The sequence below is a fragment of the Suricata suricatta genome, chromosome 5, assembly GCF_006229205.1.
Source record: "Suricata suricatta isolate VVHF042 chromosome 5, meerkat_22Aug2017_6uvM2_HiC, whole genome shotgun sequence".
Taxonomy (NCBI): domain Eukaryota; kingdom Metazoa; phylum Chordata; class Mammalia; order Carnivora; family Herpestidae; genus Suricata; species Suricata suricatta.
This window is the reverse complement of record NC_043704.1, coordinates 61,043,462-61,070,435: the sequence shown is the minus strand read 5'-3', so window position 1 is coordinate 61,070,435 and position 26,974 is coordinate 61,043,462. Positions and strand designations below refer to the sequence as shown.

The window sequence follows — 26,974 nt, the reverse complement described above, 5'->3', positions numbered from 1 at the left end:
ACCATATTCAGGTTACTTTAGGTTTTCATCTTTACTTCTTGCAATGTAGACCTCAAATAGCAATTGTTGGAAGAAAAGGTGGAACAATTAGGTAAATCTGGTAGAGCTCTGAGCAACTGCATATATGTGCATTTCAAGTTTAACATGTGCTCTGAAATTCTGTGCCATTGAAGATACTCTATGTTTTGGCTTTACATAGAAGTCTACTCGGCTGGTCTCTACTCAAAGGATCATTTATGAATTCAATAGTCAGCTGTTAATTTTTGCTATAAGAATAAATGAGCTTGAAGTAATTTATCTAAAAGAACTAGATTTTCTGCTCTATTCTACATTTCAGAGTCATAAAGCCAGATATTCAAAGCCTGGATATCTTACCAGCACCTTCTAAGAGTTGTTGTTTTGCCAATTATGCTATGTTTATTCCAAATCAGAAGCCACTTGAGATAGAATTATAAGTAATAAATTTCAAATCTGAAGAGACTTAAATAGGTTTTAAGTGCCCAATAAGGTTGGAGGAAGAACTAGAAAGAGAGGTGTCCCAGAAGCTAGCCACAGGGTCTTTGAATAGAATAAGAATAGAAGCCTCAAATCTGGAGTAAAAGGAAATGAAAATGGCAAAATTGGTCTGGTAAAACATGAAAGGTATTGGCTGAGAGTCAACAGATTTTGGTTTTAGGTCAAATTCTACCAGTTCCCAGCAATAAGGCCCTAAATACCATTTCTGTATCTGCCTACTTATTTATTGATAGCATCTAAAGTCCACTTATGATATTCTAGTTCCAGAAAGGAAAAAAAACAACAGACATTTGAGAAATCCTTCTCTAGTAGAAATAAAATTTGTATCATTTTTAACCACTTACAAACTCTTTATTTAGAAGGCACTCACATCTTATTAGTTAACTCTCACAAGGCTGCTACAAGGTAAGTGGCTATATTGTTTTACTTACCAGATAAGGAAACCAAGGCTCTGAGAGATTAAGGAAATGGAAAAATCATACAGTATGTAGGTAACAGAAGCAGGGCTGAAACCCCAAATTGTAGACTATAATTGAAAGCACTTCGTAGTGCTTCATGTCTATTTACCCTGTAGTCTTTTGTTTTGTATTGTTTTGTCTGCCTCACTTTTCAGTGAATCCCCCTTTTTTTCATTTTTGGTCCAGTTTTCTATTTATTTCTTTCCATCCTACTTCCCCAGGGATTCCTAAGTATACCCATCTCCCTAAATACCCTCATTAAAAAAATTTTTAATGCCTATTTATTTTGAGAGAGAGAGAAGAGAGAGAGCAAGTGGGTGAGGGGCAGAGAGAGGGAGACACATTCTGTGTCATCAGGCTCCAGGCTCCGAGCTGTCAGCACAGAGCCTGATGCGGGGCTTGAACCCATGAACTGTGAGGTCATAACCTGAGCCAAAGTTGGATGTTTAACTGACTGAGCCATGCAGGCGCACCAATATTTGCATTTTTTCATAAAACAGAACCAAATCCTTAGGGGTCTACATTAAGTGCATGGGAAGAACAATCCTATACCAAAACCTTTTACTACTGTAGTGATACTGTAATTCAAACAGCCCATGGAAAATCAACGCTCTGACCACAATTGTTAGTATTAGCAGTGGAAACTCCTTCATAGTATCTTGTCATTTGGCCCTTACTAGCTTTTAAATCCAAAGAATGGAAAGGGAAGAGCAAGAAAGTAGGAGGAGAAAATGGGAAATAGGAAGAGAAGAGATGGCGCAGAGGGGTACAAGTGTTGCTTAGTGTAGGCCCTGCAGACCAAAAATTATTGTGTTTCTAACACTATTGATTTTTTCAGCAGCTGATATTTCAATCTGGGTGCAGTGTGTCTGTGAGTCTACGCACACTGTCAAGAAGAAATATGATAGTGTCTTAAAAGATTAATAATATCGCTGGTCCTCTGGAGGCCTGTCTTAATTCACTGGCCTGTTCCCTGGCATGTACTGTAATTTATCTAGTCTGATTTGAATAGCAAATGGCAATCGTCTGCCATTAGGGAAATGGGCATCATTCTTATTGATCCAGCATGGGCTGGATTTTATTTAAGAAGAACTGCAAAATGTTATTACCTTCAGGAAGAGAAGCTGAAAAGGGAGCTTTTCCCTCGTGTATTTTGGAAATGTTTTACCTTTAAAAGGGGGGAATGGATTGTGGATTTAAGAGAACAGAGGGAGATGATGATCCTATTGTGTGAACAAGGATATGTACAGGCTGTTTTCAGCATAATTGTTTACCAACAGGAAAGAGTGCTCATGATTATGAGAAAGAGGCCATGGCCTCAGAGGTTAGAACACTGGAGAATTAGTCAGATATGACCTGTTTCCTTGTCCAACTTTGTGAAAAGCCCCTAGTTGCTCAGAATCCATTTGTCAATCTGTAAAATGGGCTAAAAAATCTGCTGGGCACATGTAAGGTTTACTTAGTGTTTGTCTCACATCCTGAAAGCTTGGATAAATGGTGCTATGGAATAAAACAGAAAAAACAAAGAGGGCCTATCTGACATTGGAGGGTGGGGTTTCAATATTTATTATTGTTCTTCACTTAGAACTTGGGAAGGGACAGGTTATGCGCTGAGTGAAGCATGACAAACTAGCCTCATAATTCTCATTAACCATAACGGGCATCTCTCAGGTTAACATTGAATATATTGACTTGAATATTCACCTGTTAGTGGCAGATCTCAACCCGCACTTTTACCCTGTGTTGCAGAATCGAGGAAAGCCATCAGCATTATGGTAGCAAATGTGGGATAGAGACCCAGTGCCTCTGCCTACTCCTGACCCCCTGTGTCACAAGGGTAGGGGTTTAAAGTGCCATTCCCACGAGAGCTTTGGAGAAGTGCTGTGAAGGAGCACAGGCACACCCACCCTCTCCCTCCTCTCCTTTAGCAGCCTCTGAAGGGGAAAAAGGTAGGACAGGGGTGGCTAAAGGAAATGCTCACTCGTTGCTGCTGAAATTCTTCTCCATTCCACCTCGGGTTGTTATGGAAAGAAACGATAATGTGCTACAGGAAATGGCCAAGTATAAAAGCAATAAAATAAATTGAAAATGACTTTGTTTTTTTGAGCGGCAGTAATTGCTATATGTTGTGATGTTTGCATAAGGAATTAGTTAATGTGTAGCAGAATGGCATGTGATACTTTTTATTTGCCTGATGACTATAGTCTCTGAGTGAATGACTTATTAAGGTTAATAAAGAAAAATTTGCTTGTGACTTGTAATGATCCAATTGCTAGAATTTAGCATCCCCTTATGCATTGTTGCCTAAAGGGGAGAAGGAAAAAAACCCACACACATTAATGGCCGACTGGCTATGATTTTTTATAGTGGTGTGAGAACAAACAATGTCTTCTAAATTGTTGGTCTGTCTATCTTTCTGCCTGCCTGGGCAGGAACGTTATGGCTTTCTTAATTCTCCTGTGTGATTTATCATCCTAAATTCATTGTTTTGCATAACTCTGCTCAAAATGAAGAAATGTCATTATTTTGCAGCGAAAAAGTTGTCATTTGCATAATGCCTGCCATTAATTATTGTGAGACTAATGCAGTTGTTGATATTTTTAGGGCACAGTGGTACAGCCTGCACCTTGTATAATGTCATTCTGAAAACATTGGTAGTTAATAGGTGCCACAACATTGCACAAATGGAAAAGAAGATGATGAAGAAGAAGGGGACACAATGGAACAGGCTGTGATCTTTATTTAGCTTTTTTTTTTTCCCCCTGAAATGCTTGGTGAGGAAAGACTATAAAAGGAAGCGAATAGAGCAGGGAGCTGTGACATCTATGAGAACAAAGGGATTGAAAAGCAAAGGTTTTCTATTTAGGCTGAATTCGCATAACCTGGGTTCCAGCCAGTTTAGTAGAGGAAGCCGTGCTCCTCTGTCTGGGCTTACCTGCGTAACCACAGCCCTGAACAGAATATAGGCTTGGGCTTTTGTAAACCCAACGTAGGACAAGGGCTTGCTCTGAAACGTGCTCGTCTTGTGGGAGAGTTCTCTTGGCTTTGCACTTGGCTAAAGTCAAGCGGACACACCGTGGTTTCATGGAAGAGAGCGGAAGACCAGGTTTCTCCGTTTGTGATACACCAGTCTGCTCTACTTCACGTATGGCAGCATTGGTATCTAGAGCCATAGCTTTTTCTGCAAAAAGCAGAAGAATGCAGTTGTAGCAAGTTAGGGTGAATTTTTTTCCTACTGTTCTTTGCAACAGAACTAACTTTTGCATCTGATTCTTGAGGGCAAGAGCCTACCAAAGCTTTCTATTTCACAGGTAAATGAAAGTCAGTTATAAAAATTCGATCAGAGATGAAACTCATTACTCTGAGTCTGGGAGGCATAAATATTACAAATGTACGTAACTGTTGATCTTTTTAGTCATGGGAGCTTAAAAAAAACAGGCTCACATCAAATAGAATTTTTTTCCTAATTTCACTGTTTCATGTGTATTATAAATTTAGATCTTTCCTCTTTATCATTAAATTTAAAAGACATAAAAGAAATGGAGCCTCAAAAGTAGGTCTAGTTACTAAGACTGACCAGAGATATTTAGGAAGAAGATACTGCCCTTCAATGTTTAAACCCTAGCATTGTAAACTCTGCAAAATGCAACATTTTTCAGACTGTAATCCAGATTCAAATGACTATTCCTTACCCAAAAACTGACTACTATTTGGCAACCTCCTTAAATCTAGAGGATGCATGTGAGGGGGCCACTGGGGTGTGGAGGACACCATGGGGGCTGTCCCAGTTCATCTTACAGTAAAACCTCAGCAGAATTCAGGCTGGGATCCTTTTGTAGATCTCACTTTGGATTTTAGAATTTAATCTGCATGTGTTCAGTTCTGGAATATGTAGAAAACACACATTCTGGGTTAGGAAAATTTTAATTCTCTGCAGTGACATCACCGTCATAAATTACCACATTTCGGGTTGTAAAAAACAGATGAGTCCATGCGTCGATGGAGACCAGTCTCACTTTTCCCTTTCTTCTGGAGAGAAGGAAATTGTCCTAACACCCCAAATTAATATACTTTGATGATAATAAAATCAATACAAGTATACAATTTTAAAATACAAGAAAGAGGTCCAACATGGTGGGGGGTAGGGGTGACGCATGGACAGAAAATTAAACAGAGGGATTTGCACTTCATACAGTGTACGAGCACAACACAGACAGACTCAGCCTTAATCCTGTCATGTTTGTGGCTTGGTAACGCCCAGGGTCTATCATATTCTACATATATGTAAAAGTCATATGTATAGATATATATGAATGTCTTTTAATTAAATTAACAAGTTATGTCATGATTAGGTGACCAGCTCATCTTGGCTAACCCAGAACTTTCCCCATTTTAGCACTGAAAGTCCCACATCCTAGGAGTCTTCTCAGGTAAATCAAGGCAGTCAGTTACCCTAACCAGAAGGGTTACTACTCATAAGGCCTATTGATTTAATAGTTGTATATTTCATCTTATATTTGAAAAGAACCTGCTATTAGGAACTAATTTTTGTAGCATCCATTTGCTAAACCATGCTACCTAACTATAGGAGAATTGAGTAAAGAGGTGTAGATTCGCATGCATTGAGTGTCTAGCACTTTGATCAGCAATATTCTGGAAAGTAGCAGTCTGATAGTAAATAATCAGCATCAGCTCTGATCCCCTGTGTTCAGGAAATAATTTTAGAGCTCAAGTCTTCCATAGAAACAGGGTAGGAATCCATATGTTAGCTGGCATGATTTTCATCACCTAACATCTGATAATCATGTCAGACTGGCTTTCTTTAATACTCCCCAATTCCTGCCAGGACTTCTAACTTCTCTATCCTTTGCTTTGGAGTTTTTCTCCTTTTACAGCCAGACATTCTGCTAAGAACTGAGGATACAAAATGGATAAGACAGAGTCCTTCACAAGGAGTTTTTCAATTTAACCTGTGAAGGGGGGAAAGGCTACAGGAATGAATTTTATATAGTATATGTCTAATTGAGGCAATTTCTTTATTCACTGAGATCAGTTAATACTATTACAAAGCTCAAGACATAGAAGAATAGCACTTAAAATTATCATTGTTTATTTCATGGATCGGTTTGTTCATTTGTTTAATAAACATTTATTGAAGCTCTACTATCTGTTCAACAATGTTCTGAACATTGTGGATACAAGGATGAGTCAGACTTGGTAGTTTCACAAAATAAAGCGTACAAAAGGATACCCCATTTCCCCTCCAGATTGGGAGTTCTTCAAGTGCAAGATGGCTACATCAGCATTCCATCCCAGCCTAAGACACCAGGACCGGGGGACATTCTCCCTTTATAGAGTCAAAGGAGATATTATTTTTAGTTGACTATCTAATTTCACTTTAATTTTCCCAAGAACTGTATTCTAAGACCTGAGCTGTAACATTGTAGGTGGGTACCCAGATTAGCTTATGCAGTCGATGGAAAGAACAGAGGCGTCTGGGACAATACAGAGCAGTCACTACACCTTGCAGAATAAAAATTTTCTATTTAAAGTTGATATGATGATGATGGGATTTGGAACACTTTATTCATCCACTTATTCATTCAGTCATTTAATATATATCAACCACCTGTAATGTTTCAGACATTTTCCTACTTGCTGGGGATATAATGAAAAATTAACCAAAATCCTCCTTGCAACTTACTTTATAATAAAGGAAGTAAAAATCAATAATTAAGCAAAAATATATCATTTAAACTAATGATAAGATCTAGGAAGAAAACAAGGGAGGGCATGGAGGTAAGAAATAGGGATAGATGATGGAGAGAGTGTTTTCTGAGGTAAAGTGGATAGAAAAAGTCTCTGAGCAGAGGACATTTACGCAGAGATTAAAATAATAAGGATCTAAGCACGTGGTGATCAGGAGGAAGAGGATTTGGGGCCGAGGGAATACATATTATAAAGTAGGTAAGAACAAGGAAGAACAAGAAGAAATATGTGGCTCAGGTGGAGTAAAGCAAGAATGATCATGTGGCTAATCTAGACCAGATCACAGAGGCCATGAAAGAGACTGACAGAAAGCTGTTAGCAGGTTTTCAAAAGGGTATATGCTCTAGTTTATAAATTAAAAGAGATCTGTAGCTACTCTGTGGAAAATAGGCTTAAAGGGTCAAAGGTAGAGTAGGAAGGACAGTCAGGAATTATTGTGGGAGCCCAGCATGTGATGGACAATGGCAGCAGGAAAGTAGGTCAATTCCAAATAATTTTAATGTAATTTGAAAGAAGTTGCAGAGGGTCTTGATGTACAGATTAGAAAGAGACACATCAGGTGTGGTGAGTTCCAGGTGTTTGCCCTGAACAACTGGACGGATGGCAATATCATGAACTCCGTGGAGTTGGGAGCTATGGGAGAAGTGAAGAAAAGTGCAGAGTTAGGGGCAGAGATAATTATGAATTGATTTGGGGCATGTTGACTTTGAAATTGTTGTCCAAATGAAGGAATTGAGTAGGCATTTGGATATATAACTCAGGAATGCAGAAGAAGAATTAGTGCTAGAGCTGCAAACCCTTGCTTATCTTTTTTTTTTCACTTCCACTTACATATTCTCTTTAGAATGTAAGCTTATAGAGTGCAAGGAGTAGATTCTGAGCAGTTTTTTAGGTAAATATGTATCCTCTGTGTTGTTTGATGATGAATATATAGGTGCTACTTTCATTCATTCTGCCATCTTTGGAAAGTCCTAAATATATATATAGCAAAGAGGTCCCAACAAAAACATATGAACACATCCTTAGGACTTATATGGTTTATGATCTTACTGAGATGTAAGATAAATACAAATTATTGTCTCCATAAGAATATAAGACAAAAGGGAAAACATATACTCTGTGGTTTATTAATGTAGGTGGAATGCATGTGAGTTAGAAGGGAGGTAAAACTTGAACCCAATTTTGCAAGTGGGGAGAATTTAAACAGGTAGTAAGGCACATACACAGTATTTCAGAGAGGGAGAAGTCAGGAGCAGATGCATGAAGATATAAATTAACTATCTCTTTGGAGAAAAGGAAGGCTGGAGAATGAGGAGGAGGGCCTGGGTGGCTCAGTCAGTTAAGTGTCTGACTCTTGATTTCAGCTCAGGTCATAACCTCACAGTTTGTGAGGGTGAGCCCCACATCGGGCTCTGTGCTGACATACTGGAACATGCTTGTGATTCTCTCTCTCCCTCTCTCTCTGCTCTCCCTACTTCTAAATACATACATAGACTTAAAAATAAAGGATGGAGAACAAGGAAAGTGGGCTGGAAAGAGCAGGGTTTTGTGCTTGTGAAGTTATAGATGAATTTATAAAGGTTGAACTTGTTCAGTAGCACATTGTTCCTCATCTCTAGGGTATTTCAGAATCACCTTTGGAGTTTTACAATGTGGATGCCTTCTGGAAATTTCTGATTCAATAGGTCCTGGAAGAGCCCTGGCATTTGTAGATTGCACTGGGAGCTTGTTCTGGAACATATCTATCTTCTAGCTAAAGCTTTGATTATTTCCTAGGGAAAACACTCCTGCCGGGCTCCCAGGTAGCACTGCCTGGTACCATTCCAGTACGGGCTCCCAAGTTACCTCTTCTGGTTTCCAAATGTTTTCTTCCCTACTTATGCAGAGATTGAAGTTTGTAACTTTCTCTGTTAGTTATGCTTATAGACATAAGTTGTCTTATTTTCTCTCCTTGTTGATCTACATTACTTTTAGAGAATATTTGAAAAGTTCAAATTTAGTTTGCTGCCATTATCCAGGAGGAATCCATAAGCCTGCAAATTCATTTCACGAGTAACTTCCTGCCTTAGTAAATGGTTGCCACACTGCTGTATTATCACTTATACATCATATTTTTAATGTTTATTGTTTTTTTTAGAGATAGAGAAGGAGTATGTGGGGGGATGGGCAGAAAGAGAGGGAGGGAGAGGATCCCAAGCAGGCTCTGCACTGACAGCAGGCAGCCCAAGCCAACCAGGTGTCCCCACTTACACATCATTTACACTTAAATTTATAATTCCATAGACCTGACATAGAAACTTGTGATGCTCCACTTTAACTCTGAAATTTCCATGGTGAAGTCAGAAACTCAAGCTTTAAAAAGTATGTGTTTTGGTTTCTGTTGAAATCTCAAAAGTTTAGATGTCAGATATTATTCATATTATTATATTACTTAAGAATAGAGACTCCAGTTGTTCCACAGTGGGGATATGTTTTTGAGATACACATGGCACAATAAAGGAGAAGGTCTGGTGAGACTCTTCCAAGTCCAGGGACCTTTGCAACAAGGCTTCATGGAGCCTCTGTGGACCTGGTATGAGAACTGGGCTTTTCTTCACATCTCCACCCAGTTCTTCTCTTGGTACTAATAGACTAAATGTCCTTGTCCTGTTTTATGACTTGAGATTACATGTGACCAGTTATGGCTCTTCATTTTCTTTCTACTTTATAGTCCCTTGAAGAGTAGCCTATGCCTGGTGTGGGTGTATGGTTGCGTAAAAAAATGCAGAAAGAGCAGTATCTCTTAGAAGGAGCTGTGGGTACAAGAAGCACCCTGATTATTATATCAAATGCTGCGGGGGGAATTAGACTGCATTCACCTGAACTCCTTGCTTGGCCACGCCTATGATGATTTTTCCTGAATGATGGACTCTTAAGTTTCATGTATTCTCTATAGCATCAGCATCTATGAAACAGATCTAGCGTGGTGAAATAAGCAAGAGTTTGGAAATCAAAATGGGCAAAAGTGGTATGCTGTGGGCCTAAGTAATACGACTTTATATGAATTGCTATTATGAAGCCTAAATTGAAAGCAAAATTTTATGACTTCAGGAGAAATAGACATAGTAGCCCTGTTCTACTTCTTAAGATTCCATATCATTAACTCCCACAGGCTACTGGAATTTTTCCTAAGGAGAGGCCTAAGACTAAAATCATAAACTACTAAAAGTTTTTATTTAAGAGGTAAAGTATCTTTTATAACTACATAGTCCCAAATACTTAAGGTGTTTGAAAACAATACATAATATCTATAAAAATGGGAAAGGGAAGCTCCTAGATACAAAAATGACTATAGAAAGTTACTTTTTAGGCCTCTGGGGAAGGAAATTATGTGTAGATTACTATTTTAAGTAATATTCTGCTGTATAAGTAATTTCATTATGGAAAAGTCCAAAAGAAACAAAACTTATTTAAAATTGTTCTTCCCAAAAATAACCACTTTTTTTCCAGTCTTTTTTCACTATGTGTATACACATTTATCATTTCTTTAAAAATATTTAATGTAGCAGGGTGCCTGAGTGATTCAGTCAGTTAAGCATCCAACTCTTAATTTCGGCACAGGTCATGATCTCACAGTTTCGTGGGTTTGGGCCCCACATCAGGCTCTGCACAGCAGAGCCTGCTTAGGATTCTCTCTTTCCCTCTCTCTTTACCCCTTCCCCACTCACGCTGTCTCTGTCTCTGTCAAAATAAATAAATAAAACTTAAAAAAATATTTAACTTAGCAAGGTTTACTTAAATAATAGATCAACTTTCCATATTGTTGGCTTTTAATTAAACAATATTCCAAAAACATTTCTCATGTTGTTAAGTAGTTTTCAAAATATGATTTTTGATAACTACGTAGTATTCCATATAGAGATGTATATCATTTACTTACTTAACTATCTATTGTCAGACACAGTTTCCAAATTTTCATAATGGTAAGTGGTACCATGATTATTATTTTTTTAATGCTTTTTATTTATTTTTGAGAGACCAGAGACAGACAGTGCGAGCAGGGGAGGGTCAGAGAGAGAGGGAGATATAGAATCTGAAACAGGCTCCAGCCTCTGAGCTAACTGTCAGCACAGAGCCCGACGTGGGGCTCAAACCCACGAACTGTGAGATCTGACCTGAGCAGAAGCCGGACGCTTAACCGACTGAGCCACCCAGGCGCCCCAGTGGTGCCATGATTAAAAAAAAATTCTTGCTTCTAAATCTTTGCGTAGGTCTTGAGCAATTTATTTTATTTTTTATTTCTTTTAATGTTTATTTATTTATTTTTGAGAGAAAGAGAGAATGCACAAGTCGGGGAGTGGCAGAGAGAGACACACACAGAATCTTGAGCAGGCTCCAGACTCCGAGCTGTCAGCACAGAGCCCTGCATGGAACTCGAATCCAGGAACTGTAATTTTATGACCTGAACCCAAGTCAGACGCCTAACCACCTGAGCCACTCAGGCACCCCTTTGGTTATTTATTTTAGACAAACTGCCAGATGTGAAATTTCTGGGTCAAGTAGTATTTCATATCTTTTTAAGTTTTTGAGGCATTATTTGCTAAGGTGCTCTCCAGAGAATTGTGCCAATTTTATTCTTTCTGTGGTAACATCATAAGGCTTCCTTTTTAAAGAAACTCCTTTTAAAGCTGTGCCACTACTTTTCTCAGGATCCTATCTGGTCCACCAGTAATAGCAGACTCAACTCAATTCTTACCTCAAGGTTATATTAGTTATGGAAAGATTTTTGTAGATCAGTAATGTTGCAAATGAGACAGTGTAAGGAATATAATCTGACAGTGGATTAGAAGGCATTCCTGTCTTGTGCCTGCTCTGTGTGCAAGCATTCTGCTTTATCCTGGGTAACAATCGGACAAAGGGAAAGGAGGCAGGGAGGGAGGAAGGGAAAAAGAAAGAAAGAGAGGAGGAGGGAGGAAGGAAGGAAACCTACCTCTCTTACTGGATTGACTGAGCACCCACAATATGTTAGGCACTGAACTGAACATGCACGAGACCAAAGTCCTGCCCTCTGCCTTATAATTTTGTGCACCACGACTCATAAGGCGTCACATGAACAGCGGCTTCTGGGCCGTATGGGGCAGGCAGACTACGGGACACCTGTGCCCAGCATTTGCAGGTGGATTGTGTGAATGAGTCAGTGTATCTGTGGAGTCTGGGAGTGCGGGGTACATGTTTCAACTCTAGAATAATACAGAAAATGCAAGGGATTCTTGCAGCAGTACTTTGAGATAAGTGGTAGACTAGGAATAAGTGATGGGATGAGGAGAGAAAAATATCCCCTCGTTCCCACTTCTCCCACTGTGTCCCATCCAGGAGAGTTTGTGCCACTGGGAGGGGGCCAGCTTCCTCCATGTGGTATAGCTTTGAGTTCCTGAGGTTTTCGCAACTGCTCAGGGAAGGGTGGGCATGGATAGAGAGACTGTTTTCTTGTGAAGACAACAGGACAGTATTCAAAATGGGCCTCATGAATAATCAGAAAGGCTGCTGTGGACCTGGGACATCCTGGAGTGCTGAGTATAGTGGTGCCAGTGCCGTTTGTCACACTGCAGGGAGGTGTGATGGGGGATGGGGATGGCTTGATTGAGAGTAAGAGAAGCCAGAGTTTCTATCCCACTGTGTGGACTTTCCAACAGTTCCTTGGTTGGCTCAAACTGGCGCGCGTTAGAGGCACAATGTAACAGTGACATAAAAATTCCAAATAGCCCTTCTGAATAGATACACATTTAGAAAATGCATAATAAATGACATATAGTGAAAATGTAAACAAGCCATTTAATAACATTTTAATGCTTGATTCTGATCTCTTAATTAAAATGTGCATAAAAGAAAACAATGGTGGAACATCTGTGTGTGTTATTGGGATAGCAGGATTTATGCTGCACCCTGGGCTTCTTTGTCCGCTTCTCAGTGTGTGTGCACACGTGGGAGGGTCTCTTCTTTGAGGCACAGTTCCCCATTGGAGCCCCACCGGGGTCCCTGCTCCCACCCACCATCTCCCGGCCGTGGCTGCCTCTTCTTTCCTCTTATATTAAATACCGTGTGGCGCGTCTGCTACTGAAATCCACCGTTCTCAGCATTCGATCTGAAAGCCACCCTTCACCCCGCCCCTATAACCTGAAACTCTGACCTCACCCTGACTCACCCCTGTTATCTCAGCAGATGCACACAGCATTACCTAATGGTTTTGGCCTCAGTGCATAATCTCAAAGAGCTCTGGGGAAAGCATGGCCCTTTGTATCTGTGACCTTGCCACAGTTATTACCCAGCTGGACACTATGTGGTTTAGATGTTAAAGACAGAAATTCTGTGGTGATTTTTTAAAAATTATTATTCATCTGGGGGATGGATCTCTGAGCTTCTTCTGGCCCAATAGTTAAATGAGAGTGGCCGTATCACAAAAGTCGAGGCTTACTAAGTGCTTTAAGATTATCCAGTGAAAACATTACACTGTGAAATGCTTTAATTTCTATCATTACTTGGAGCACGCTTGATCATCGAAAAGTTGGTCTTTGATTAAACAAGTATAAAAAGTACCTTACTTCTTTTTTTTTTACTCCCCAAAGAATTGTGTATCATTTATACAATGGAAAGACACAGCCAAAAGGTCTATTTAAACATATAATAATTAATATTTAATGGCCTCCTTTATGAGGGGAGCTTTGCTGTGGGACTATCTCTAATCCTCACAATGTTCCTGCAAAATGAGTGGTTTATTCTTGATTCCACAGGTAATGAAACTGAGATTCAGGTCCATTTAAGTGATGCGCCTAATCTATATTGTTCATCAGTGGAACACTTAGGATTCAAATTCAAGTCAGTCACTTCTCTTCTTTCTTTCTCTCTCTTTCTCACTGCCATAATCCTACCACAGACTCAGGCCCTTTCAGTGTTAGCTCCCATTCCCTGGAGACAGTAGCTGGTTGGTGTTCTGAAAGAGTTAAGCCAAATGCACTCTGTTTGTGACAAATGTCTGAAACTTGCTTTTATAACTTGGATTTAATTCACAAATAAAGAGTAATTATCAATATGTCACAGATGAAGAGCTGCGTGTATGGATCAGTGCAATTTCTGTTCCTTGGCTTATGGATGCAGTGTGCCCCAGGGAGTGTCACAGACCCACATGGCATCTCCCAGTGCCGGGTTCTGTGTAAGCTGAACAACATGTAAAACTCCCGTGTGTTGGGATCGCTCACAAGTGGCTACTCTCTGAGGAAGTCTATATAAAATTACCATAGACATGGTTTCTCTCCTGAATTTGTTCTTAACACTTCACTGAGGGGTGAAATGCCATTTTTTGATACTGGCTTTGGATTTTTTGATAGATGTTTATGTTTAGAAGTGTTGTCCCAAGAGAAGATGAAGGGGTGCGGTACCCTCGCTTTGGCTTCTTTTGCCTCTATTTTCCATCTGATTCCATTTTGTCAGTTTTCCATATTCTTTGGATGGAAAGGACATAAATTTTTCGAAGACCAGAAGTTATTAAAACTTTAAATCACATAAGAGTGCCCTTGGGGTGATTTGGAGGGCCTGAATTTTACATGCTTTGGTTTTCTATCAGAGGGTTTGCACTGGATAGGGGGGATATAAATTTCACACCTGTTCCACTCTCCTTTATTTTTTCTTAGTTGGAGAGGCCCTCTGCTTTAGGCTTATTATGTGTCCTGAAACAGATTTATATGATGCTTAGGCTGTGGTACTGAGGTGGCGGATTCTTAAAGGCATTCAGATGTGTATTAAGGAAAACATCATGATCTAGTGGGAACATAGCATGTGGAGGACCACAGGAGCTCGGCTTTTTGCCTCCTAGCTGTGTGGCTTTGAGTGAGTTATTTGGCTGCTAGGCCTCAGATGTTTTATCTGTAAAATGGACATGAACAAGAATACCTATTTTATAGAGCTATTGTGCAGACCAAATGATATAGTACATTTACAACATTTGGAACCAGGCCTGAATCTCATTGAATGTTGGCTGCTTACATTTCATGCAGCAAAGAAAGGGGGACATAGGAAACGAGTGGAAATTAGAAGGCAATATTGGGTTTGAGAAAAATGTTTCATGATTTCAAGTGAGCATAGTAGAGCATTTCTCTAGAAAGCAGAGTCCTGGGTTCTGCTTCCAGGGCTGCTGCTAGAAAGCTGTCAGACCTTCTCTCTTAGCCACTCAGTGTCTCTGTTTCATCTTAAAATGGGTAAGTCAGGGGCACCTGGATGGCTCAGTCCATTAAGCATCTGACTTCAGCTCAGGTCATTATCTAGAAGTCTGTGAGTTTGAGCCCCACCTTAGGCTCTGTGCTAACAGCTCAGAGCCTGGAATCTGCTTTGGATTCTGTGTCTCCTTCTCTCTCTGCCCCTCCCCTAATCATGTTCTGTCTCTCTCTGTCTCTCAAAAATGAAAAAATGTTAAAAAAAAAATTCAGTAAGTCAGAATGCATACTCTCTATTTAGCTATATAGTTTCACTTTCTGAAGATTTTTCTCCTTCCCAGAGTAGTCTATGGCTGTCACTCCTGAGTGTGTAAGTCTCAAAGGCCAGCAGCCAAGTATCATAAGACAGGCCTATTGTTCACATATGCTTTTCCCTGTACAACTATGTTTACATGTACATTTATGTTCTTGGTATATTTGTCATGTGTCTGAGTATTTATGCACCTGCATGCTTGTTGAAATAAGCACACTAGCATACATTCATACATTTTTGTGGGTATGTGTGTTTATATATAACCTATATATATACAGTATGTGTGTATATATATAAATATATGTCTGTGTGTATGAGAAACAGATGCACTGTAGGCAGATAAAGCAGATAAATATAGATCCAAATAGAAGCAAAGCATATAAATATAGACGTTATATAGAGTGAAAGCAAGCAGATCAGCACCATTTCATTATTGCTTGAAGTCTTTGTAATAAAAGAGTTGAAAATCAGTAACTGACATTGAAATTATTGATTGAATGACACTGTCAGATCAGAAGGCACGGTGTAAGGTAAGAAAATAACCTGTCTTTCAACTTTGAGGAGCAATTAGCAGGAAGATTTGTTACTTTTAATTATTTGATTTATGAAAGTTTTTAGATGCAATGTAGTGTGATTTTTTTTTAAGAGCACAGATATGTCACCTTTCCTAAAAATACCACCAGACAACAAGAAATAATACACAGGCAAAGATCACCTATCCCAGTCCTAAGAAAGGACTTGACGAAGGTGACAAGATCCTTTTTTTTTTTTTTGCAGGCTGTGACTGGCAGCCCCTTCCTGTTCCTAGGCTCCAACAGATGAGTTGGTTTTATTCTACATTATTCTTCACGAGCCCTTTGAAGTCTAAGGAAACTCACCTAAGGGAGATATTTGAAGCACAAGGCCAAAGTCACCATTGTTGAGTTATTTTTGTGGGGACGCTTGCAATTGTGTTTAGTGAGTGTGTTGTGTGAGTAAAACTGGGCTCTCCCATCTGTTACTTTCATGTCACTGTTTTTAACCAGTCAAAATAATTGTTTGTGAGTTTTTGCTTTATTTTGTTTTGTTTTAGTGGAGAGGGTATTGTGAGTTATTTTTAGCAGGTTTGAGTTAACTGTGTAATTTTTTTTTAACGTTGCAAGTTATATCTTGGTCATGCATTTAAATACTATTCAAAAATAAGGAGTGCCTCCTATTTTCCCTCAAATCTCATCTGTTTCCTTAAACAGATCGCATCTCTTCTTTGGCTTTGTTGTAAGACCATGCAGAGAAGCTAAAATTTGAAGAAAGTCCTTGAAGTTGTGCAGATACGAATCTTGCTTTTGCCTGAGCAAAACTGTCAAAGTTGTTGTTGTTTATTTTTTCTGTTGTTTAGTTTACTGTAGCTTTTCCTTATAAGGATGAGAAAAGAAGGCCAGGAAGATGCTCTAGTTCTCTCCTCTTTCGTGCTTCTGCTAAGCCAGAAGTTAGTATTTCTTCCTTCCTGCTCCCAATCAAATTTAGACTTAAAGCGGAAGAGGAGGGAAGGACAAAACAAAGGATGTATTAAAAGTTGAGGAATAAATGTGTGCTACCTAAAGAATATTAATTCATCCTTTCAAATCTGTTTGGCTACTATTACTTTGTTGTAAAGTGCTGCACCAAATTAAGATTTTAAAAACATATTTGAAACATGTCCCAGGGGTCTTGAGAATAGTACATCTCACACGCACACTCGTCTTTTCTTTCTTTGTTCTTTCTTTTTCTCTTGCCTTAAAATATTTATTGTTTAGCTTTCGTCAAGCACCATATATAGTACATTACCAGAAATTTTGGTGAGGAAAGAATTACATGCACATACACACATATCATATATATCCATATACACACATATACACAGTCATTGAATTGTTATGTTTTAATCATCTCATTTGATATGCATTATATTTTTAAACTATTATCTACTTATTTAGTATAAATCTTTAAAGGGATTTTTATAAACACTCAAATGTCTGATTTAAAGGTTCCCAGGAAATTATACATTTTCTTATCTATGACCAAAAAAAGGATTTTCCAAATATACATTTAGAAAACAGGGATTTATTGGAACAAAGAGCAAAGCAAAACCCTGTTTCTTTTTAGGAGTCATTTACCCTTCTCACCTCCTACTTAGAGCATGTGGTAGCTCTCATCACTGGTATGAAGGGGTTTTTTTTCTTTTTTTTTTTTTTTGGCTAGATGACTTCATATTCTGCTCCTGGCTTTGTGGTGCTTTCCAGTACCTGTGGGCCTGAGAGTCAAACAGGTCCTGATCCTCACCTCCACAACTTTTTAATTAGCTCTGTGTTCTTTAAGCAGGTTAGCTCACAGCCCTGCAACTAGGTTGGTAATCTCCAAAACTTAAGCCAATCTTATTTACTTCACAGGGAGTTTGCATCGAATGGAATAATGTTAATGAAGTACGTGGCATGTAAGATGTACTAAATAAAGGCTAGTTTCCTCCTCGCCTATTAATTTTAATGTGTGTCTGTGACTTCCTCCCCCTGTCCCTCCTCACTGCTGTGACTTCCTACTGCAGCCATTAGACACCAGGGCCAATGCCAGAGAAATAGGAACAATGGGTTTTAAAAAATTACTGATTATCCAGTGCCCACCCTTAAAATGGGTGTATGAGGAAAGAGATCTAAGGAAACCATCAGAATTCCTGGCTCCTATCATTGTTAAGTGTTTCTAGCTAGCAAACAAGAGCGAAAGACTTTTCAACACAGCATTGCCCAAATCCTATTCAGATCAATAAAATGGAAGGAAATATCTATCCAAGTGATGTACATTAAACCTTTCAAAATAATAGGATACCCTTTTATTTTATTGCTCATTCATATACCAGGCTAATGTCCTTCATTCCACAGTGAATGTTGTTTACCTCAGCTCACTGTACATTAGGCTCCTTATTTAGGACCTGCTCTTTTTTGGGAAAGGTATGCAGTTAGAATCCAATGTCATTGAAATTTCTGAGGAGTTGCTTTATGTTTTCTCTTTTAAGAAACAGGGAGGGAAAAAACACTTCCTACTCTAAGACATTTGGAGCTGTGTTTCATCCTAGAGTTGATCATTTTAGCTGAATTGTAAACCCCATAAGAGTTAACATTTATAAGGGGAACAATGACACAATCTTAATTACAATGATTCTGGCAGCAACACTCCTGTTATCCAGGGACCTCTTTCTCATGTCCAAGTTCTCTTTTAACCTCCTCAGACTTCACTTTCTGTGTAGCTGCAATTTTTGTATGCAACTCTTTTTTTTTCCTTTGGAATTGAGAGTTTGTCCAGTATCATGAAGCCACATTAAGCCACCAGGATTTCTCGGACCTGTTCCTGCTATGCCATAATCAGTCCCATAACCGTTGCATCTGTGGAATGGAGAGAAATAAAGAACAGGGAGAAGAAAGATGACTGGTGTAGGGGGAAATGAGTGGTCTGGAGATGCCCTGGGACAGCGGCTCCAGTCTCATTGACGATGCGGGGTCTACCGCTCTCATGCCCTGTGACAGAGCCTACATGCTGTCCGCCTCCTGTTGCACATTTTATTTTTTAATTTAAGTATATACCAAAGGTCTATTTGTTGTATATTCTTAAATTAAAATTTTCTCTTCCTTTATGATTTCTGAGGCTCTCAAAACAATGAGGCTTTCATTGTTAATGAGGCTTTCATTAACAAAACAATGACTTTTATGAGGAAGAGTAATAAATAAAAATTGGTTCTCCAGATGCAAAGTGAGAGAAAGGAAAGCATTTGAGGTCAGGAATAGGCATGAGTGAGCTAGAAACAGAATTAAAAGTGACTGTATCCTAAGATCCAAAGAAAAAGACAGGAAAGAGGAGGAACGATTAAAGAAAAGAATGAAGTACAAGATAGTTTTAAGGTGAACATTGTTACATAATGTAAGGATTCCTTATAAAAGAATCATTTCAAATCTTTTGTCTGCGCCATTTAAAATAAGTATATCCTGAAATTAATATTACGCTACATGTAAACGAATTGGAATTTAAATTAAAACTTAAAAAGAACGGGCTAAAAATAAATAACTAAAAATAAAATAAAGTAAGGTTCAATTTATACAGCATTAACCTATCCTATGTGTGGGGAAGTGAACTGTCAGCTTTAGATACTAGGCCCAGCTTTATCTCAAAACATATGTCCCTGAGAAAATAACCTTTGGAGCTTCAGAATCTTCATCAATAAAATGAGGGGTCCAGCAAGTTCTCATTCGTGTTTTAGGATCCATTAAATGAGATAGCACCTGGGATGGTCTTGTCGACATATTGCCAGAATGCTTACTTAAGGAAGTTGCCGAATTTGATTAGATTATATCATTGACCAAAGTTTAAAAAAAACAACTTTTTGACGGTTTTGACTGAAATGTATATGCCTCGTCATAGATGAATCAGCTGGTAGCTCCACTCTCTAAAAAGTACTACGCTGCTGCTGTCAAACGCACCGTTAGTTGAGTCTTCAACTGGACTTTCTGAGGGATTGCCCATGCAACATTTCCTCTAAAGGTCTCATTCTCCAATTAACTGAAAGATGGCATTTCTGATTTTGTAATCCAGAATTTTTGTTCGTATGAAACTCCTGTTTAACCAAGAAAATGGAATTCAGTACATTCTTGGTTGCCTTGCTATTAATTTAAATTTGCATAACCTAATCAAAACTCAACCTGCCTTGCCCTTCAACAAAAAAACTATATTCTCTCCCGTTACTAAATGGCTACATTCTTCTCAGTATTTTTTAAAAGACGAATTATGTTGATATCTCATGACTTTCTGTTTAGAATGTGTCCATGGAAATTAAAATGGACTTTTCAGTGCCCAAGACTGAAATGAAAAATTGTCCAAAAGGGCTGGTGGAAGTGAACACGAAACTTTGCTGATGCTATCAGCATTATAATTTTTGTTAAGCTTTTTTCCAATAAAATGGAACTGAAGTCAGCTGTCCCCAAATAACGGCCTGATTCTTCCTCTGTATCATCCTTTTGTGTCTACAGATAAATGATAGAGAAATACAGCTTAAGATTGCCTGTAACTCATTGGAATATGTTTTTCTGAGGCTTTTCTAGTTACTTTGCCTGCAGTGATGTGTCTCCTATAATCATTTTACTGTTTCAACAAATACTTGCCTGGCAGAGAGAATGTGCCAAGCACTGTGCTAAGTGCTCAGCATACAACCGGGTGCACACAGCCATCTATTATTAAAGCATCCCCAGCAAATGGATGGAGTAGGCATCTATTTAATATTGAATAAGCTAAATTGGGTGGAGGAGATCATTGGATGATCAGAAATAAAACCTCACACTCTCGTTCTTTTGGATGACCTCATGTGATTCTTCCCAGTTGCCATTTACAAACCCACATTCAGAAAGGAAACCAGCTCCCTGCCTTACCCTCTAGCTGGCTTCTAATAAAGAGAATTTCTATTTATCTTCCATGCATTAGCAGTTATGCCCAGGCATAGGAGGGCACTCAGGTACAGGAAGGTCCCGTGCCTAGCAGCAGAATCAACTTCACCCTGACTTCCTGGCCTGTGATTTGGGAACTCACTGTATAGCAGGAGAAACACCGAGGACTGGGAATGTCGATCATCATCCTGATCAAAAGTTATATTTTGAGTGCTCTCCATAGGCATAATATAAGAAATTATTTAAATTTCTTTTTCAAGTATTGTTCATCAGTTTATAATCTCTCCTCCTTCTGCCCATTTCTCTTTGATTATCTTATCTTAGTTCTGTGGAGCCAAATAATCTGTGGCATATCTTCTTCCAAAGCAAAATAGTGACCTAATCAAAGATTTCTAAATGCATCCTTTATGCAATTTTCAAAGGAGATGGGTAGAGTAGGACATATTTCTCTTTGCCCCATGTGTCTTTCAAATAATATCTGTGATTACGTAAATCAGTCGGACCATCACATTGGCTATCATAGATACAGATTCCCAAATGCACAGAGAGAATCATAAATAAGTGCATACAGAGAAGTCTGACAGTTTAGTGAAATTGCTTTCAAGTCATTTGACACATTAGTACTTTCAGACATTCACCTACCTGTCAGTAATCCTCATTAGAAATAAGATTGGAATATCGGGGTCACTAGCTCGAAGTCCGTTTTTCTGAGACCAGAACAACCAGAAGTCAGAGCTAGAGGGAATAAGAATGAAAGTATTCTGGACATTAGAACTGTTTCGCTAAATGAGCTCTTTCTCTCTTTCCTCTGTTCCTCTTTTTTTCTCTCCCCTTTCCCTCCTTTCTTTTTCCTCCCTCCCCCTCTCATTCCTTTCTTTTGAGTGCTATGAATTCATTAGATGGCATAGTGTAAATCAATAGTAAACGCTAACCGCCTACTCTGTACTCAGTTACGCAACATCACATAACCGGTACACAGAGACAAAAAGGGAAAAAGCACACACAGCCTTTACATTCAAAAGCTCTTGCATAATTTTACTTTTCCACAGCCAAAAAGAAGAAAAAAGGAAATAACAGATGGGGAAACTTACAGTTTTTTTTTCCCTTTTCTCAGACTGTTGAGGAGGGAGTTAGTTAACATCCGTGGCCATTTCTAGTTGCCCTAGGCTGCAGCAAAACATCCCATAATTGTCAGTGCCTTAAATGGCTTTAAAAGAGGATTTTGTGACCCTCCATGATGTGGTGAATTTTCCAAGTAATATAAGACCGAAACTATTCTGAGGTGTTTAATGCTGACTTGGTTTTTCCTTGTTTTGTGAAAAATCAACAACATTTAAAGTATGAAATGAATTTTAAAATAGAGGATAAGGAAGACGGCTGTGTGTGTGTGTGTGTGTGTGTGTGTGTGTGTGTGTGTGTGTTTTCATTTGAAATGTATCCTGATGTAATATTTATGTAAAAAGCCAGTTATATAAACCCTGTCTTTCTCTTGCCTTTTACTTTGGGGGCTTTATAAAGCTCTTGTGTTGTTTTTTTTTTTCATGACAAACTACATTCAAACTCCAAAGTCTTAATGAAAGAGAAAACGTCTGGATGCTATTGCACAGACACTTAATTCAGACTCCTTATAGAATTCATCCCCTAAACAACAGTTTCACTTAAAACTTGCAGTTTCTGGAATTTTCCTTTTGAACCTTCTGTCACACTGTTCCCTGGAACACTTTGGATCCATTGCACCACCTTTATGTCTCCTAATCCCTTTGTAGCCCTTCACTCCTTCCTCACACCCTCACATTTTCCCTGGATTAACTGCCTTCCCAGCGTGAGTGGGAACACAGTGAGATCTGTGTGAATTTTATCAGCTTCCCTTCCCTGTTATAATACTTTGTTTTATTTAATGGACTGGTGCCCCCTGTGAATCAAACATGCTCCTCATGAGGGAGGTTGGAGGACTTTTTGGTTTTGGTTCATTTTTCCTTTTGAGTTTCTGCCTATTGAGTAGTTATAAAATGGATGCCGAAATGGTAGAGAGCACCTGACTAGGCATTGTTGGATATCAGCTAGTGGAAGGTAGGCAGAGGTGTATGAGGGGTACTGCTGGTGGTGGTTCTGATCATTCTTTTTGTTATGTTTTTATTTATTTATTATTGAGACAGAGAGAAACAGAGCCTGAGCGGGGGAGGGGCAGAGAGAGAGAAGGAGACACAGAATCTGAAGCAGGCTCCAGGCTCTGAGCTGTCAGCACAGAGCCCAATGTGGGGCTTGAACCCACGAACTGTGAGATCATGACCTGAGCCGAAGTCAGCTGCTTAACCGACTGAGCCGCCTGGGCTCCCTGGTTCTGATCATTCTTAATGCAGTCTGCGAGAAGGTAAAAATGGTCAGGGAAGAAGGCAGACATGAGTAGAACTCTTGAGGCACTTCGCCTCCTTGTATTTGAGGTCAGTGACATTGCTCTAGGTCATACTTTTCTTCTGGATGGAAAAGGCCAATGAAATTGGTGCATTTGATTTTACTGTAGGTAAGAGATGAGTGTTCCTTCACTTAAAGAAAAAAAAAAGGTTTAGGCTATTTCCTAGTTTGTTTACCTTTCTCTTATGTGTTAGCTATTAAATTTATGACTCCTTTTATATGGAAAAATCATAAAGATAAAAATCAAAGGCAGGAGAGTTTTGTCTGGTTTTTCAGGTTTCATTGCCTGAATGTTCCCTCTTGTAACAACTGAGTGATCAAGAGGATTGGGATTATCATGTCTCTGCATCTCTGATGACATGGGGGCATCTTTAGTTGCCTTAATGAATCATGAGTAAGCTAGTATATTAAGCATTTATAAAAGCACCTCCTGGTTTTTTCCTTAAAAAAAATCTATAGCTCGAGTAGATTTGTTTGTGGAAAAATAATGAAAGTTGATCAGAATAGGCTCACCAGGAAAACACACTCCTATGTATATTTTTTCTAAGTGTCCCTCTACATGTGTTCCAGCTGAGTTTGGATCCCAGTATGCAGTGCGGTTTGTAGATACCTGCATCATGTAAACACCATACTTTATAATACAATTTGACAGTGATTATTCCTCTGTAACCAGCACTTATTCTTGATGTACACACTCGGTATACAGGGAGGCATTTTGCGCCCTGATATTCAAGTGGCTTGCCTGGATTTAAAAGACAGCTTAGAACTCTATAGATGAGCATTTTCTTGGTTGTCAAAATAGCTGGAAGCATGCATTATAGAAGAAATAGAGGAAAATGTGTTGAAGTGGGATATCTTTGAACTTTTTTCTGCCCATTTCTAAGAATAGTTTCCACTCTCTGAACCATACTTACGGCAGAATTGACCGTCCAGCACCCAGTGGCTGCCAGCTAATTCTGGTCAGCCCTCCTTTTCAGTTGTAACCTGGGAGCAGATAGGCTGCATCTCCTTTTTCTTTTGTAGTGTGGGGTCCAGGCTTAGAAGGGCTAGCAGGCCTACGCTTTCTGCTCCCAGGACGTGCAAGAAGCTAGGGAGAGTTTTAAACATTTTCTCATATTTCAGAAGTCCTTCACGACACTTTCAACCTAACTTCTCCTTGGTGTTGGCCTTAGTAATAGATGTGTTTTAATGTTGTGACAGAACCTTAGCCACTGATTTACCTTTCCAAACAAAATTACTCTAGTTGTGCCTGGCATATAGTAGCCCCTTCTTAAATATTTTACCATGTTTTTGTGAGCTGGTGAGGGACCTGCTATGGCAGTTTCCTCCCAGTGCTTATGCAGGTGAGCAGTAAGCCATGAAAGGAATAAAGGGGTAAGAGGAAATCAGATGCAGTGCTCTTCAAGTCCCAGCAATGGATGAATCACCCCATTTTATAAGAAACCCCTTATTATCCTGTCTGTCTTTATAAAAGTAGCAAATTGCAGACACAATTTTGTGTGTTTCCTAGAGGTCCTTTTCAATGGTCAGTGCTGCCTAGAACAGTGGGTCATTTAAAAAACATAATTTTTGGCAAGCTACTTTGGTGGTCCCCATTAAGTTTCATATGCAGATGCGTTAGGAACTTAGGAAATTCTGGGTCTCAAACATTCCTCTTGCACTCTGCCACAAGGTCCTTTGAATCATGGCTTTTTTCATTTTTCCAAGGACAATTATTTTTTAGATGTCTTTTATTTATATAAATCTTAGGATGATGAGTATAGACAAATTTATATAAAGTTTTTCTTTTACACAGTGTTTCATTACTTTTAGTTGCAGTAATTCCAGATCTTTCTAAATCTATTTTGGCTTCAGTTAGTTATGCTGGTTATTTTCAAGGATTCATTCTGGTGGTGATATTGGGGGTGGGAGATGATCTCTGGTAAACCATCTATGGCTTATAAATTATAAAAGCAGGGGGAAAACAAGCATGTGGAATTATTGATAGACTGCTGTTTGTTAGGGAAGCAGTTTTTAAAATGCAGATTTTATAATATTGGGGGATTTCGTGGCTCCACAGTAGAAGCTTTTTAAATGTTAATTTGGGGTTTGTTTTGTTGCTCTGTGACTTAGCATAAAAGGTTTTGGTTTTAAAAGGTTTCAGTTCACTCGTTGCATTTGTCTTACAGGAGTTGGAATATAATACTATACATTTATTTATGCTCATGAAGGAGAATAAGGCCAGTAACTCACAACTCATGAAACCAGGGGTAAATAATCCATAACTTGTTCTCCCACCACTGCCACAATATTTATATCCAGAACACAAGTAACAAACAACCAAAAACAAGAAGAAACCAGTTTGTTTTTATTTACAAAATGTTTAATCAAAAGTACAGTAAAGTTCAAATGGAGCTGCAAATCCTGGTGGTTCACAATGGTTTGATTTATTTTTCGAAACAGACCATGGATAATTAACCATAAAACATAACTTTCCCAATACAAGTTACAGTGAATTGCAGAAATGGGCAGCAAGTCATTCACAACTGGTTGCAACTGGTTAGAGCCCTTAAAGCGGAACACGCCGGCCATTACATGCACCACTTTCTCAGAGCATACCTCTGTGTTCCTTCCCAAAAAGAAGTATCCTTTACCCTTCATACACTGAGGCAGTGTCCCAACGTGAGAGGCAAATGGGTGTTTTTACATGATCACCATGTTGTCATACATTTGTTAAATACCCAGCATTGACCATATTCTTTTCATTTCAGAATGTTTAACCATCACTAACTGGATACTTCTCACAACATTGCTGTCTGGTAAGTAACTTTCATTATTTCTAAATGGCAATCTAAAATATTGAGGTGCAAAGAAGTCAAGTACATTTTTCCCAGCCTCTGAAAGAATTCATCCAAAAGGCTGTGGTGTGTCCACCACTTCCAAGTACTATTTGAAGAGAAAGTATTTAACATTGGTGAAGGGTACATATTATATAAACAATTTGTTCATTTGAAGTACCATCATTTAGAGTGATGAGACATATGATCCCAAGAATCTATGATCACAGACTTCAACAAACATTCTACAATGATTTTGCTATATGGAGGTGGAAACATTCAAAGGCCTTATTTGGCAGACTCTCCAGAGATACATACTTCCAAAGGAGACCCCTGAATGTACATCTCCATGTGGATATTTTCCATGTGGAACATCGGAGGCTTTGGCATTACACAACCAAACACAGAACCTTCCAAACACATTTTGTGATAATCTGAACTACTTATTATTATTCTGTGATGAGCAGAAAATTTTGAAATGCTTTTGCTTCATTTGAATCAATCTGAAAAATCAGACCTGATTGCTCTTGGGTACACCCGCACATGGAAAGGGAAAATGTCCTTTAGGAGCATGAATTTGGATCGCCACCTCTTTTATGAGTTAAGAGGACCAAGACCCAAGCCTAGCTTTGAACACTTTAAGGTCTACATGTCTTCTAGTGGAAATTTGTGTAGTTTCCAAAAGGTTGGGATTGTGGCCTTCTTGAGTTCTTGACATGTCAGTAGCTGGGAGGAGGAGTGCCGGTGAGGACTGAGGGCGTCTTCATAGAGCGTCATCAAGTCAGGAAGAGCAGAAAAGCTGGACTTCCTAGAGGTTGGCCTGCCCTGAAATGTACTGGCAAATGTACTCCTGGAGAGGGAGGAAGGCGGAAGAGGGTGACTTGCCTGGCCCCAGAGAGTCCGATTTAGTCATGAACATCACATTCATCCAAACCTTTAAAAGTTACACTCTTGACTTCACTTTATACGAATGTGCATAATATGAGGAAAATAATCTGGTGCGGTGATAAAGATAGCTTTCTAACAGGGACTTTCCATATCCATGGCACATAATCCATAGCTCTGGCTGTAT

At 39.0% G+C, this 26,974-nt stretch overlaps 1 long non-coding RNA gene across 1 annotated transcript in view; it reads left to right on the top strand.

The window, feature by feature from the left end:
• LOC115291765 overlaps positions 1 to 26,974 on the top strand; it is a 597,304-nt gene that overhangs the window by 381,204 nt on the left and 189,126 nt on the right. The window contains exon 5 of the long non-coding RNA XR_003908662.1: positions 25,837 to 25,884. This is a non-coding gene — a long non-coding RNA (uncharacterized LOC115291765). The remainder of the gene's footprint in view (positions 1 to 25,836; positions 25,885 to 26,974) is intronic.